The sequence below is a fragment of the Canis lupus genome, chromosome 20 (assembly GCF_048164855.1).
Source record: "Canis lupus baileyi chromosome 20, mCanLup2.hap1, whole genome shotgun sequence".
NCBI classification, from domain to species: domain Eukaryota; kingdom Metazoa; phylum Chordata; class Mammalia; order Carnivora; family Canidae; genus Canis; species Canis lupus.
In genome coordinates, this window is record NC_132857.1 from 54,572,813 (window position 1) to 54,588,059 (window position 15,247).

Genomic DNA, 15,247 nt, shown 5'->3' on the forward strand with positions numbered 1-15,247 from the left:
TTTCAAAGGTAGTAGTGTTAAAGACATACTAGTACCCAGCTAAGCCTGTCTCCTTTATAGAATCAGAAAAATGGAAGGAAAATTGGAAAAAGAATCACTTTCTCTGGGATTCTATTTTATGAAGTGTAGGGCTCCAGCCACATTTAAACTCATTTTGACCATCGCCGTGCTACTCATCTCACTCTGGAAAATCCTGTATTAAGAAAATCAATCAACAAATACTTACTGAGCCCAGTGATTTTCATTGCACTGTATTTGGAATTACAAAGTCTATTTGGATGAAGAGCCAATATTCTAATTTTGGAAGACCTACTCCACTACAATATGGCAGATGCTCAAAGTCAACTCCATCTGGCTCTTCAGAAGATACATAAAACCATGCTCCATGTAACTTGTTTCAAGTCCCGAGGCCCGACCCCAGGAAAAAAAAAAAAAGTGGTTGCCTAAACAAAATCCAGCTCCACAATAAAACTTCTAAATCCAAGTGCTAAGGAAAGGGTTCCTAAGCAAGGGCTGCACAGGTCAGATTTGAAGGTTAAGTTCATATAACTAGTCTCTGATGACATCAGATCATTTCCATGAATCTCATTATTAGCCAGATTTCTGAAAAAAAAAATCATCTTCTGTCATAGCTTAGCCCAGAGAAGAACTTACTCCTCTTGTTCTCTTTCCCCAGTCCCTTCTATTACTCAGAGATGATACACATCCGAATAAAGAGAAACAAGAAAATTCCAGTAAACAAAACCTAAAGTAAAACTTATTCTTCCCCCTTACAATTACTCCTCTAATAGCCAGAAACACAAACACAGGGATCGTTATATTTCAGCAATTGTCATGGTGACAAAGTATTGCCAGACAGCTGCATAGGATGTTTTCTAATGTTTTTATTTGTTAAAATATTTGAAACATTATTGGGATCTTTATACTAGCTGGCTAGAAATGAATTCCAGTTCCCTCCACGGTACAATGTCTCTCAGGCCAAAGAGCCTCAGATTTTTTTTTTGAAGTCCCCACACTAACAGGGTCCACATGTATAAATAAGGAAAGCAAGCTTTACAGCTGGGGGGTTTGTAGCCCTGGATCTCACTCACACAATGATTGAAAATTCCCAACTTGATTAACTTTCAGAGCCCATAAAGTGCTTTGAGCTCCTCCAAGAAAGACGCTGTATAAATACAAAGTATTATTATTAGGTGGCACTGGAATTTATTAACAGCTTAGTTACTCCATCCGTCTCTTGGCATTAGTTTCTGTTCTGGCTTACACAAATCCACCTGTAGGAGTAAAACAAAATTCAGTACAAGGATTCAAAAAGCCACCCTCCGTCAGAGAATAAAGAAAGCAAAGATAGCCTCATTAGCCAGAAATAATGGACCTCGTGTGCTCTTGTGGCCTCATGACCCAACTTCTACTCATAAGTACAGTCATGCTAAGCCACTCCAAGGGTGGCCGCCCCGGTTATTCTGTGCCTTTCTGGTGATACCAGAAAGTCTGGTGAGCCATCGCAGTTACTCTCCATTATGTCTCCTGCGACATTGAATGCAGCCCAAATACTCTTTATTTCCTAACTTGTTGTGTTCTCACCCAATAGATTAGCTGAACTTTCACGGCCCACCCTTCTCTTACATTTCTGGATGTAAATGATTTTTGTAACTTTAGTATCAACTATCAAGCATATTTTATGTGCCCATTAAGTAAGGGATATTTATTGATTTTCTATAGTAAGTTAAAGAAGAACTCCCCCCCCCACAAACACACTCCCCCACGTGTAAGATATTGGGCTATGCATTGTGCCGGACAGAAGGGAATATGGAATATAAAACACCTCCACAGGACTGAGGGTTCAATTAAAGAAGTGAGATGTATGTACCCTGAAATGATTAATAATACAAAGCAGGTAGTTCTTTCTTGCTGAATGAATTAAATCAGACATAATATTAATTGTAAGTGAGTTTCTCAGCAGGCGGTCAGAGGAATAAGTGAAATGGAGCAATGCATTGCCAAAGTCCAGCGGGAACCAAACAAGAGGTCCTTAATGCCAGGCTTCCATTAAAATCACCTGGAGAGCTTTAAAATAATACTGATGCCTGGGCCTCCCCCCAAACCAATTGCATTAGCACTTCTGGAAGTAGAGCCCAGGCATAGAGGTTTTAAAAGCTCTCTAGGTAATTCTAACGTGCAGCCAACGCTGAGAAACACTGGGCAAGAGTTTGAAGGATTCAGTTGGGCAGAAAAGCATTAGGGACAGCATAAAGGCAAGGGAAAGCCCTGCTAGTGACCGGGAAGGTGAATTTGGGGAACAGTGAGGCAAGCCAGGGCAGATGGCAAAAGATTCTGATAAAGGAACAGTGAGGAATAGCACAAGGGAAAAGGTCTGGGTTGATGTATGGAGGGATTGAAAGTCCAGCAACATAGCCTGACTAGTCATTTCTTCCTTGGCCATAGTCATTTAGGGCCTAATCTCTCTCTCTCCTTCCCAGTTTTCTCAGATTAATCTTTTAAAAAAAAAAAAAAGTTTTTTTATTTTAAAATGGCATCTGACTTGTCTCTAGAATCTTTACTTTTCTAGGCTGAATCTCTCCCAGTTCAACCCCATCCTATAAAGACATGCAAGCATCCTAAAAACTCCAAGACCAGGAAAACATGGTATTGGGGATGTGGCCCTCCTTCAGCCTCGGTGCTGGTGCTGACACTTTCTGTGTGAGGCTGAGGCACCCTGGCACTTCTGCCTTCAGGTCACACCACTGCATGCATGTGGAGCTTTTAGTCAACTAAAGCCTTTAAAGCTGGGTGGATGCTGTTGTGTCTTGCTTTGTTTTAATAAACCACATAGTTGTTCTATGTATGTGCAGTCGATTTTTTTTTTTTTTAACTGCAGGACTTTGCATTCATCTCTGTTCTATTTCAGCATATTTGTTTTGGCCCGCTCTTCCAGCCTCCTTCCTTGAAAGTTAATTGTGTTTGATTAACATGATCTGAATGTGTCTGTTTCCAAGTGCCAAAGTGAAGTGTTCATTAGCCCTTTAGTGAGATGCACAAATTACTCGACCAAACAGTAAGAAACCAATTTGGACTCTTGGGAATAATTTAACTCAAGTCCAAGACACATCTATGCCATTTCCCCGGTATTACTGCCACCTAAACAATTTATATTAAGGAAAGAGAGCAAGGAATCAATATGCTAAACAAAGAGGTGAGGAATCATGAGGTGAGAGTTTCCTATACAATTTTCCATGAACTTGGATCACTCAAACATCATCTACCCTTCCTCTGTAGAAGCCCAATGTGAGATTGCAAGGTTGGCCCTGACTCCTCTATCTGCTCTTTAGAGTCTTTATTGCCACACACTGATTTATTTCATTCTGAGATCCCAAGCCTTCCTGTCTTATTATAAGCCTTTTCAAAATTAAGTCTACAAGAAATGTGATTTCTGTTTGGAGGACAGATTGGAGAAAGGCACTGCCTCCAATTAGCACGATCGTCCAAATAGCAGCCTCCATCCTCACCTGGACATAGTTGTGGCCAGGGCCCACTTTCCTCCACCTGAACATCAGAAATCACATTGACCTACTTTCCTCAGCATAGCTAATAAAAAGTTGTGTGACGTGCCATCCAGATACACCATGGTCTGCAAATGCATTCTGCTCTGCAAGTTGCATGGGACCGCCTTGCATTGCTAAAGCTCAGGAGCCATGTGCCTCCAAAGTTTGCGTCTCAGTTACAATTAAGAGAATTCCCTGTGAAAAAAAAAAAAAAAAGAGAATTCCCTGTGTTTGCAAGTAAGAGATGCTACTTTTTACTCTGCAGGTTCATTCCCTTAAATAAGTAACATAATCCAAAGAACAGTGATTCTTTTTGTTCTAATTTTCTACTGTTTTCTTCTGAAATAGAGAACAAGAAAGATTGAAGAAACTATGAATCGTTGGGACCTATGGAAGGTCTCAGATTTCAGAAATATGCCTAAGCATGAGCTCACACTGAGGGCCGAGCTAGGTGTGGGAACATCCTTGCATGTGAGTCTGTTCCCAAGTGTACACATCGGGGTGGTGTTTAGCCTAAGACTGACTCCCGCTTCACTTCTTTGAACAGGGTCAGCATAGACAGGGAAGGAGGAAGGAAAGGAGCTCTGGCCACCCAAACAATGAAGACAAAGGGCTACTTCACATTCCACCAGGAACAGATGAGATGGTGGAAGGCTGGAGAGTCAAGTGGCATCAAGCATTTTCACGTTCAAATTCTGCAGCTTCCAAAATTGTTCATCATGCTTTCTTTTCCCCTTTGCTGATACTAATAATGATAGCACTTAGCATTTCTAAAACACTTTTCATCTTCAAAGCACTATATGAACATTACCTAATTAACTAACATTAACTAATTATAATTAAACCTGCCCTGGGCTCACAAATCAGAAGAACTTTAGGAAGGGATGGGGGAGGAAGAAACGAAGAAGAGCTTTCTAGCCAGACAGGTTTCCCAAGTTTTCTCAGATTAAATTTTGATTCAAATTCTCACGGACTTTTAAACAATCCTTGAGACAACCTAATAGGCCTTCCTTGCTTCCCAATGTTTAAATATTGATGAGAAGGGCAGTAAACAGTCTCCAGAAATGAAAATTGAAAATTGTCCTTCTTATACCAACTTGTAATAATAGAAGAGTTTAAATGCCAATTAAAAGATGCTTCTCTGAAGCAACACGCTCTAAAATATTGAGCCAAAGAGATTTCTTCTCCTGGAGCAACCTCCCACTTTGCTGGCGCATGCGTGCACACACACACACGCACACACACACACACACACAGACTCGCTGCTGAGTGGCGTCAGAATTCTGACTTCCAAGCTTTAAGTGCAGTGAGCTCAGTGTCCTAACTCACGAGCCTGTTTCAGACATTTTAATGTATCTATTGAATTTCCTTTTTATTAACCTTAGCAAAAACTTTCAGTAATATTATAACCCAAGATCAAATAAAGCATCCTGTTTCCATAATTCCTAGACAGAAAAGCCATATAATCAAATGAGTCTATTTGGATGCTTATTTTCTGTACATTACACTTATCTAAATTTATACTTGAGGGAGCGGGTGGGGAGATAGGGTTTAAGGCCTCTTAAAACTTCTCTCTCGTTTTCATTCTAGAAATGTCTAAATGAAATATGTAGCTATGCCTGACTGGAAGCCACCTCTAAGACTTTGTTCTAGTCAGAACATGCTCAGACTGTTCTCAAGTATTCGCTTTAGTAACCTGCAAGTTCAGTATTGTGTCAAAAATAATGTTCCTCTTTATATAAACTCCTCTTAAAATGTCAGTGTTTAGTAGGGTGGCTGTGAAAAATGTGGCAATAATGGCATAATTTATCTTGTTGGGTTTTTTTTTTTTTAATTCACACTACTTGCATTGGTGAAATTATTCTATTTCCATCAGTAAAGCAGACCTTCAAAATGTTAGAAATCATCGCAACGTGCCTGGATCCCTATGGGGTTTTCCAGCTTTAGAGGCCTCTGAGCCTGAAAGGGACGTGATCTTCACTCCTTGGTGGAGTCTAGGGGAGACTGATCCAGCTCAGCTCACATTGGTTACTCTCAGGAGCTGCTTATCGATCAGTTAGGATGATGCGTGCCGTTGATCTCTGCTGAATTTGATCTTTTTACTGTTCCCCTCCAACCTCGATGTAATGAGAGCCTGCGGGCCAGTGCTTGGCAGATCCTTATGCCCTGAAGTCACTTCTACCTTCTTATTACGTATGTGCCTCCCTGTTGAAGGTTCTCTGCATCTTTCTTCTCTGCAGATGGAATATCTGAGATAATAGAGGGTATGGGCATGAACGAAAGCTGGAAGCCCCATAAAATGTCCTCTAGGAAGAGGCCATAGCACCTCATCGTTGCTTAATATTTGTAGTCATTCAAATATGACACTTAGGCTTCTGGTTTGCGAAGATGCACAGCCATATTGAGGGTTTTGCTCTCTTAAGAAGACTTTTGTTTTGATTTGTTCTTTTTTAAACAGCGGAATTAATTCAGTGCTTGGAAAGTGTCCAATACCAAAGGAAAAAAAAATGTGTGGATTATACAAAATTCAACATGTCAGATTATAAGAGGGATGATCCCTTAGGCCCTCCTGTCACAGGCGTCTTTCAGAAATATGAGACAAAAGGGACCACAGAATAAATCAAAAGAAACATAATTTTGAGAAAAGATATTTAAAACCCTCTCTCCATAAGGCTAATGACATGTGCCACTTTTATTTGATAGCCTGAAGCAAAATCACCCAACAACCCATAACGCTCACAGAATCCATCTTTATTTTTCAGCTTCTCCCAGGGAAGTTCCACAGCTCCTTATGGCATCTTGTGAAAGCTCGGTACACAGTGTATACAAAGCTGCAAAAGCTTGCTCTGCTACCTTAATCCCTTAGAGACATTTATTCACTACTGATGAAAACCTAATTTGTGAGCCCCGCCTATTTGCTGAATCCAAAAACTCACACCCTTGATAACTGCTCTCCATAATTCCAGTTTCAAATGGCATAAAATCTGTCCGCCAACAAACAACTTTATACTGTGGGACCTTCCTCAGTCTTCTAAGTAGAGAAAGAAAGGAAATATTTTGTACACCATCTGTACTGAGCTTGACAATACATCATAAGCCACAAAGATTTGGTGTGCAAAGGTAACACAAACCCAGTGTAAATATTTGGAGGCCAAAACTCGCTGGCTTAGGTTCAATACAGAGCCTATCAAAAGTGCTTTTACGTTATTTTAAATTTATATACTCAATGCTGTGTGTGATTCCTGCTAAAAACTCACGGAGCTGTGACATGCCGAATCTCCACCTTTGTTTGATCTGTGCCACTTGAGAGAGAATGAGGACTCTAATTAGAAGCTGAGTTTGGATAACTCTTTGTGAATAAAGGTAAAACAACTTCAAAAAATACAATTGTCATCTTCCGGAAAGAAAAAGTCTCAAGATCAAGGCTGTTTGTTTGGGGTGTTTTGAAGCAAAGAGGGGTTCCAGGTGTAAAGTGACTAAGAATGGAGGAAAGATCAATTTATAATTTGATTTTTCAGAAAGAGCTATCTAAAAATACAGAATATCTGAATAACCCACACATCCCATTTGCCAGGATTGTTCCCTAAAAGGGACTTTATGCTCAGAGCCTCCTTCAACCTACAATTTGCATCAAAGCAGAGAACAGAAGCCCAGCCAGGAGTCATGCACAAATAAGGAAATGGAGGACATGGATTCATGTTTAGTAAATGAACTAAGACAATCTCTGTAATGACTGTTACATTTCATTTGTGTACTCCAAGCAAAATCTGTTAAAAATAAATTATATAGTTTTAAACTGGAAGTGTTCCTAGCATAATGGTATAAGGTACCCAGGGCTAAATTGAAATGATCATTCTAAAACTACAAAAATCTCAGGAACATAAATTATAATTTCACGGTATGCCTTGAAATGGTAGTTTTGCAATAAAATTAAAATATATATTCTCAGTGTTTGTCTGGCAAATGCAAATACATGAAACAAACATGGTTAGTAAATGAACCAACAATTTGCTACATTTGGAGAAATCTGTTTTTACACTGAATACTTCAATTGGCAAAAACCTAAAAATTTTATCTTTCTAAAGGAATTACCATTGGTATAATTCATGCGACGGTTCCAAAATGATCAGTGAATAGTAACAATAGAGATTTGCTGTTCTGAGAGGGAGAGAGAGACAGACAAGGGAGGAAAGAGGAAGGAAGGAAGGAAGGAAGGAAGGAGGGAAGGAAGGAAGGAAGGAAGGAAGGGAGGGAGGGAGGGAGAGGGGAGGGAGGAGGGAGGGAGGAGGGAGGGAGGGAGGGAGGGAGGGAAGGAAAGAGGGAGGGAGAGAGGGGAGGCAGGCAGGAAAGAAAGGCTTCAGCAACAGGAAATACCCTTTCTACAGTAATTTTCTTTGTTGCAGGTACACAGATTTCACACAAGGGCAAACCCAACCAATTCAAGTTCCCCAGCTAAGGATCAAATGGGGGTAAAACTAGAGGTTAGAATTACAAAACCAACCTTAAATCAAGAAGACATATTACCCAGATGGTTTTTGCTTCCTTCTTACCTATCTTGTTTGCAAATGTCAATGGACAGCCCAAGGGCTAGAAAGTTCAAACTGGGGTTGCTGGTGCTCCAGCAAGCCACCCATTCAACAAGCTGCCACCCAAAACATAGGTTTTTGAATGTAAAGAAACAATCTTAATTGGCTAATTTTTAGAGTAATGACACAAAGTTAGTGTTCTCGGAAGAATGGAAAACTTGCTTGGAAGTGACTTCATTCTTTTTTTCTTTTTCAAAAGTGCATTTTGTAGTATCAGCTGCTTTTCTCTGAAGGAACACCCATGTTTTGACCAGACATACTGACCAAACCAATTCTATTTTTTTTAAAAAAGATGTTTGTTAATTTAAAAGAAGCCAATTGTTTATTGGTGTTATCTCCCGAGAGTTGCACCAACCAAGTACAGACTCCACACGGTCTGATCACATAGAATCACAAATATGTGGAGGGGGAGAAAGGGGTCTCAATAGAATACTTGTTTGATCTTTCCTTGAAAAGTCTTAAGACCTTGTGTTTAAAACTCTACATAATTCCAACTATTAAAGTCCTCTTTGCAGAGATAGCAATGGAGAGTGAAGAGAAGGAAGCTGCTAATCTAGAGGCCAACATTCAGGGTCCCAGCTCCTACTGGCTGTCAGTGGAATTTTGGTCATTAAGCTCCCGTCCTTTTCACCTCCACATTGTCATCTATAAAATGAGGACGTTTGGCTTGTTATAAGTAGAAGACAGAATATCAGGGCCTCTTATCAGCAAAGTGAGGAAGACTTGAATTTTTTTAGAGCCATTTCGGGTTCACAGCACAACTGAGAAGAAAATACGGAGGTATCCCAAGAACCCCCCGTCCCCCAACATGCAGAGCTTCCTCCATCATCAACATCCCCACCAGTGATACATTTGTCACAACTGATGAACCCACATAGACACGTCACAGTCACTCAGGGTCCATACTTTACCTTACGGTTCATTCTTAGTGTACATTCTACGTGTCCGGACAATTGTTTAACAAGTACCCATCACTATAGTGTCATACACCAGTCCACCGCTCATCTTACTGTCTCTATCGTTTTGCCTTTCCAGAAATGTCACATAGTGGATAGCCTTTTCTGATTTTTTTTTTTTTTGCATTTTTAAAATCTTTTATTTATTTTGAGAAAGAAAGAGAGTGTGCGCACAAGTTGGGGGAGGGGCAGAGAGAGGGAGAGAATCTTAAGCAGATTCCATACTGACATGGGCTCAATCTCACGACCCTGAACTCATGACCTGAGCAGAAACCAACAGGCAGACACTCGACTGACTGAGCCACCCCAGGCGCCCCTCAGAGTGCCTTTTTTTTCCTACTTAGTAATATGCATGTAAGATTCCTCCTTTTCATCCTTTAATAGTTCGTTTCTTTCTAGCATTGCATAATATTCCACTGTCTGGCTGTGAAACAGTTATTTATCCACTCACCTACTAAAGGACATCTTGGTTGCTTCCAAGTTTTGGATTTTATGAATAAAGCTACTATAAACATCAACGTATAGGTTTTGGTGTGACATGTTTTCAACTCTTTTGGGTACGTACCAAGGAGCATGATGACTGGATTCTATGGTAAGAGTATGTTTCATTTTGTAAGAAACCACCAAACTGTCTTCCAAAGTAGCTGTACCATTTTGCAACCCATCAGCAACGAACGGAGAGTTCCTTTCACTTTATATCCTCACCAGTGTTGTCAGTGATCAGGATTTTGGCCATTCCGATGATAAGGACATAGTGGTACCTCATTGTTTTAATTTGCATGTCAAGTGAAGCAGCTTTTCATGTGTTTATTTACCATCCATATATCTCCTTTGGTACAGTGTCTGTTAAGGTCTTTGGCCTAATTTTTTAAATCAGGTTGCTTATTTTCTTATTGTTGAGTTTTAAGAGTTCTTTGTATATTTTGGATAACAGTCCTTTATCAGATTGTCTTTTGCAATATTTTCTCCAGTCTGGATTGTCTTCTCATTCTAATACCATTGCCTTTTGCAGAGTATAAGTTTTTCATTTTAATGAAGTCCAGCTTATCATTTATATATTTCACAGATATATCTTTGGTGTTATATATAAATAAGGTCATGACCATACTCAGGTTCATCTAGGTTTTCTGTGTTATTTTTTAGGAGTTTGATAATTTTGCATCTTACATTTAGATCTATGAACCATTCTGAATTAATTTCTGTGCAGGAAAATTGTATCTCAATTTACTTTTCAGTATGTGGATGTCCTGTGATTGCCCAATCGTTCCAGTACCATTTGGTACTCCATTGAACTCCACTCTTCCTTTGTCAAAGATCAGTCAACTATAGTCATGGTTCTATTCTAAATCAGTTCTTGATATTAAGCTTTTTAAAAAAAAAAAAAAAAAAAGGTTTGTTGATTTTTTTTCAGAAGTCATCAATGTTTAGGCTACTTGGAAGTATGAATAGGTAATATAAGTGGTGCCCTAATTAGCCTGGAGAAGTTCACATATGTCAGGTGGTGAGTGGTTTACTCTTAGAGAGAACCATGTAATTTGATGTACACCACATTCGCAAACTCAAAATTTTTGGCCTTGAGAAAATACAGCTTTCTGTTTTCATTCAATAAACCTTTCCTTGGGTTTCTAAGGAATTAAATACTAGCTTGTTTAATAATTAACTCAATAGTTTAACCTTTGTTGTAGTTGAGGAAGGAAATAACCCTACCATAAACCTACATCTTCCCCACCCTTACCCTACCACTCTCTATCCCATCCTCCTCACCTATTTTTCTGCATAGCACTATCTCCACCAGGCATGCTTGTGTACACTTGTTTACTATTTGGTGGTTGTTTGCTTCTCCCAGTAGAGTGAAAGCTCCAAGAGGACAGAGTTTTGTGTTGCTCACTCCTATATGCCCATATGTAGAAAAATACTTAGTGCCTTGTGAGTGCTTGATAAATATTTTCTGAATGAATGATAATATCTGATTATTTTGAAGGACTTGCCTAATGGAATGCCACAATCACTAGTAACAATAACATGAAATGTGCCATAATGTACACCTATATAAACTTAACCTCGGGAAAAGGAGAATAAAGACAAAAAGAGACAATGAAGAAGATGTGCAGAAGAGGAACCCTCCATACCCTTGCTACTCTAATGGTGTGGTCTAGGGACCAACCACATTAGCATCACATGGGATGAATCCAGAAATGTAGAATCTCAGATCCCATGCCCCATCTATTAATTCAGAATCAATACTTTAACAAAGTGCCAGGTGATTCGTATGCACATTAAAGTTAGAGAAGCACTATCTTGGGAACCTACCTGGGGCACCTTTACTCAGTGACCAAAACATGTCCTTCCTCACCTGGTGGCTTCCTGCAGCCACATCTGAGTGGAAGGTGATTCCTGATGATTCTATTTCAGATCCCTCAAGTGTGATTAAATTAGGTTAACCTCCAGCGCTTGTCATACAAGATCTAGAATGGTATCGGAAAGCTGTCTTACCCAGTTCTAGAAAGATTCTCTTGCTACTTAATGACCCTTGAAATTCCTTTAAAAGAGAAGAGCCTCTCATTTTCCAACGAAAGCCTAAAGTGCAAATACCCAGAAAAGGTAAAATATAGACAGAAACTTAATCACACTAAGGTAAAATTCAAAAACATGAATAAAAGACTGATAGCAAATTCTGCAGATTTTGCTAGGGAAAGAGTTGAGAGAGAAGGAAGAAGGATTATATACTAGAGAGATAACATGACAGAAAGAGGGAAATGTACAAAAATGGAATTTAAGGCATGATGACTTTTGTTGGACAAACACCACTTTGAATTGAAAAAAAAGTTCACATAAATTTATGAAGATTTTTTTAAATTCCAACTTTATCATCAAAGTACTTTATTCTCACAATTTTGATAATCCAAGTATTATCCAGTAAACAAAATAAACTTCCAGCACAGTGAACAACAATTTTAGCATCAGCAATCCTATCTGTAGGCAGCATATTCAACAAAAGGAAGAGCTAGCCCCAGGAGGCTATGTTGAAGAGGAGTGCCCTAGTGGGCTTGCCATTTGGAGAAATCAGGACAATGAAAGCACACTTTTTCTGGAAATTCAACCTGCTACCAGCTGATAGTCATCTTAAGAGGCACTTTTCTATAAATCACTATAATTTAAAAACCAAATGCTTTGAAGCTCCTTTTGCCAGATCAAATCAAACTGACTCTCAGTTGGTGCAAGGCCCAGATGTGAGTTTTGTAACACACATCAATTACTATCTAAACCGTCACTTGCAGATGCTGAATGTGCCTGGTGCCATTCCCAGAACTAGTGTCATGGAAACAAATAACAGCATCAAGGTAGGAGTGGAATTAAAAAATGCTCTAGTTACTATCTGCAAAGCCCAAGTAGACCATTTGTAAGCACATGCTCAGTTGGGCCTTTCGATCTCAAGCCATATCATCTCTTGAGCTATTTAAAGTCCAGGTTCTACGCAGTGATGCCCTATGTAAAGAAAATGTCAATTTCTTTTTTTTTTTAAGATTTTATTTATTAATTCATTCATGAGAGACAGAGAGAGGCAGAGACACAGGCAGAGGGAGAAGCAGGCTCCATGCAGGGAGCCTGACGTGGGACTCAATCCTCAAACTGGGATCACACCCTGGGCCCGAAGGCAGGCACTCAACTGCTGAGCCACCCAGGGATCCCAAAATGTCAATTTCTCTAACAGCAATTTTATAATATCTCCTTGGATACTTTCTCTGGTAACCCAAAATTTTCCAGGGAATGGTATGGTCACTAAAATGATCATTAACCTCAGTGATAGACATATGGGCTTCCTCCCCAACACGAGAAGTGTTGACTTCATATGTCACAGGGTGTTTTCAACAGAAAATAATGTTGTAAGTCTACACAATGTGAATAAGCTGGCATAAACATGAAACAGTATACAGACCATTTGAACAACCAAATCATCCTTATAGCTGAATTTCTAATCCCACACAACCTGGTGTGGGCAGGGTAGGAGGGCTCATGTCAGCTATAACTTCATATTCTGCTCAAATGGGCTAATTCAACCGAGGTAATTATCCTAATGAGAGACCATCATCGCCACCATCAATAAAATGTCTTTAGTGCTTACTTAGTATGTGCTCTGTAGACTTTACATGTATAATTATTTCTCCATCATATATATCATATGTGGTAAGTATTATTATTATCCCCATTATTTACAAATGAGGAAACTGAGGAAAGTATGGTTAAGGAACTACTGCAAAGTCATACAACTAACTGTGTTGGATGCTTAACAAAGTATAGGTCCCATCTTTCCTGTCACATCTCCAACAGCTCCATATTTTGACTACCTCCTCCCACCACCACCCAGGTTCCTCGAACAGCTAAAATATTACCAAGAGGAGAGCTAAACAAAAAAATCATAGAGACGGAAAGTAGGATGGTAGTTGCCGGGGGCTGGAGGGAAGGGGAAATGGAGTTATTGTTTAATGGGTCTGCAGTTTCAGTTTTACAAGATGAAAAGAGGTATTTACAGATAGTGGTGATGATCGTATAACACCATGAATATATTTAATATCACTGAACACTTAAAAATGGTTAACATGGTAAATTTTATGTTATGTATATCTTACCACAATAAAAAAAAAGTGAAAGAAGAGAAAAGAAGAGAGCCAGTTGAATAGATGAGATGCAGAGATGCCACTGGGGAGACTTCCTTGGACCAATCAGTTAAACTATTTAAAAAGACTATCCACAGGATTGGCATTGTATGTGCCAGGTCTGCGGCCTTGAGGACACAAAGTGTGACTGGAAGCCTAATACCTCCTTGAACAAGATGCATGGGAAGATGGCCCAGATAGCACAATTACCTGGAATTCACCCAATAAAAGCATGATTCCACCAAGAACGTACCCCTCTTGTCCACCCACATTGGGTATCAGGGTCTTAACTATACCACTTAGGAGAGGTGCACTGGGCTAAAGATTTCATGGAAATTACAAATTATTATCTACAATAGATTTCTTTCTGCAGAATGAGAACCACGAGTAGTGTTCTACTCATTTAATGTAAGTAAAAATTATATGAAGGAAATACGAAATCCATCTGACTTTGGACTGCCTAACCGTATATGGCCAATAGTACTCACTCTGCAAATATTTTTCTTCATCAACTCCACTCATTTAGAATTGGTGAAGATGGGGCACCTGGGTAGCTCAGTGATTGAGCGTCTGCCTTTGGCTCAGGTCATGATCTTGGGGTCCTGAGATCAAGTCCCACATCGGGCTCCCCTGCGGGGAGCCTGCTTCTCCCTCTGCCTGTGTCTCTGCCTCTCCCTGTGTGTCTCTGACAAATAAATAATGAAATTTTAAAATATATATATTGGTGAAGACTCAGCCAGGAAGGGATGAGAGAAATGTCTCTGCCCTAAAGTTCCTAAATCTCTCCTACACTGTCCATCATACTCTGGGTACTCCACTCGATCCTTGTCATGCCTGTGTCCTATGCTTTGTAGTGTCATTCCTTCAGGTTAGTTCTCTTATGATTAATTCCAGATATCTTCAGTCTTTCTTTTTGCCTTGCATGGGACATCATTTAAATGTGGAGTTTATAGCAATGGTGTCTCTAAGAATGTGTGCTTCCTCCAGTATTTTTTACAGAGTTTCAACTCAGGGAAGACTCTTTTCATGTACCTGGTCCTACAGTGCTGTTCTCGTCTGCATGTCCCTACTTCAAATGACTCCCAGTCTTGCCCCCGTGTTCGGCCACTCTAACACTATTGGAGAAATGTTTGTTTTCTTTTGCAGATCCTTTTGTTGAGAAAAATATTTTTCAGATTGGGGTTTAAACAGAGGATGACTTGCCCTCCCCACACTCTGTTTGGGGAAAAAAATACTGTCATTCCCCACCCATCCTTATACTTTACTTCTAAAATAATTAAACATTGTTATTGGCTATTATAAGACAGTTAACATATGATCTATCTCAGCTTAGAGGAAAGAATATTAATTTCCAAAGCTGCTTTAGGTGCCTGGAACAAGACACAGTAAAACACAAGCTAAGAAATCGTTTGTGATTCACATAAATGGGTCCCTAAAGGAGGAACCTGGCTGCAGTTAGTGCTATCAGTAGCTTTTGCTGCATCCTCAGCCCCTAGGGCAATACTGAA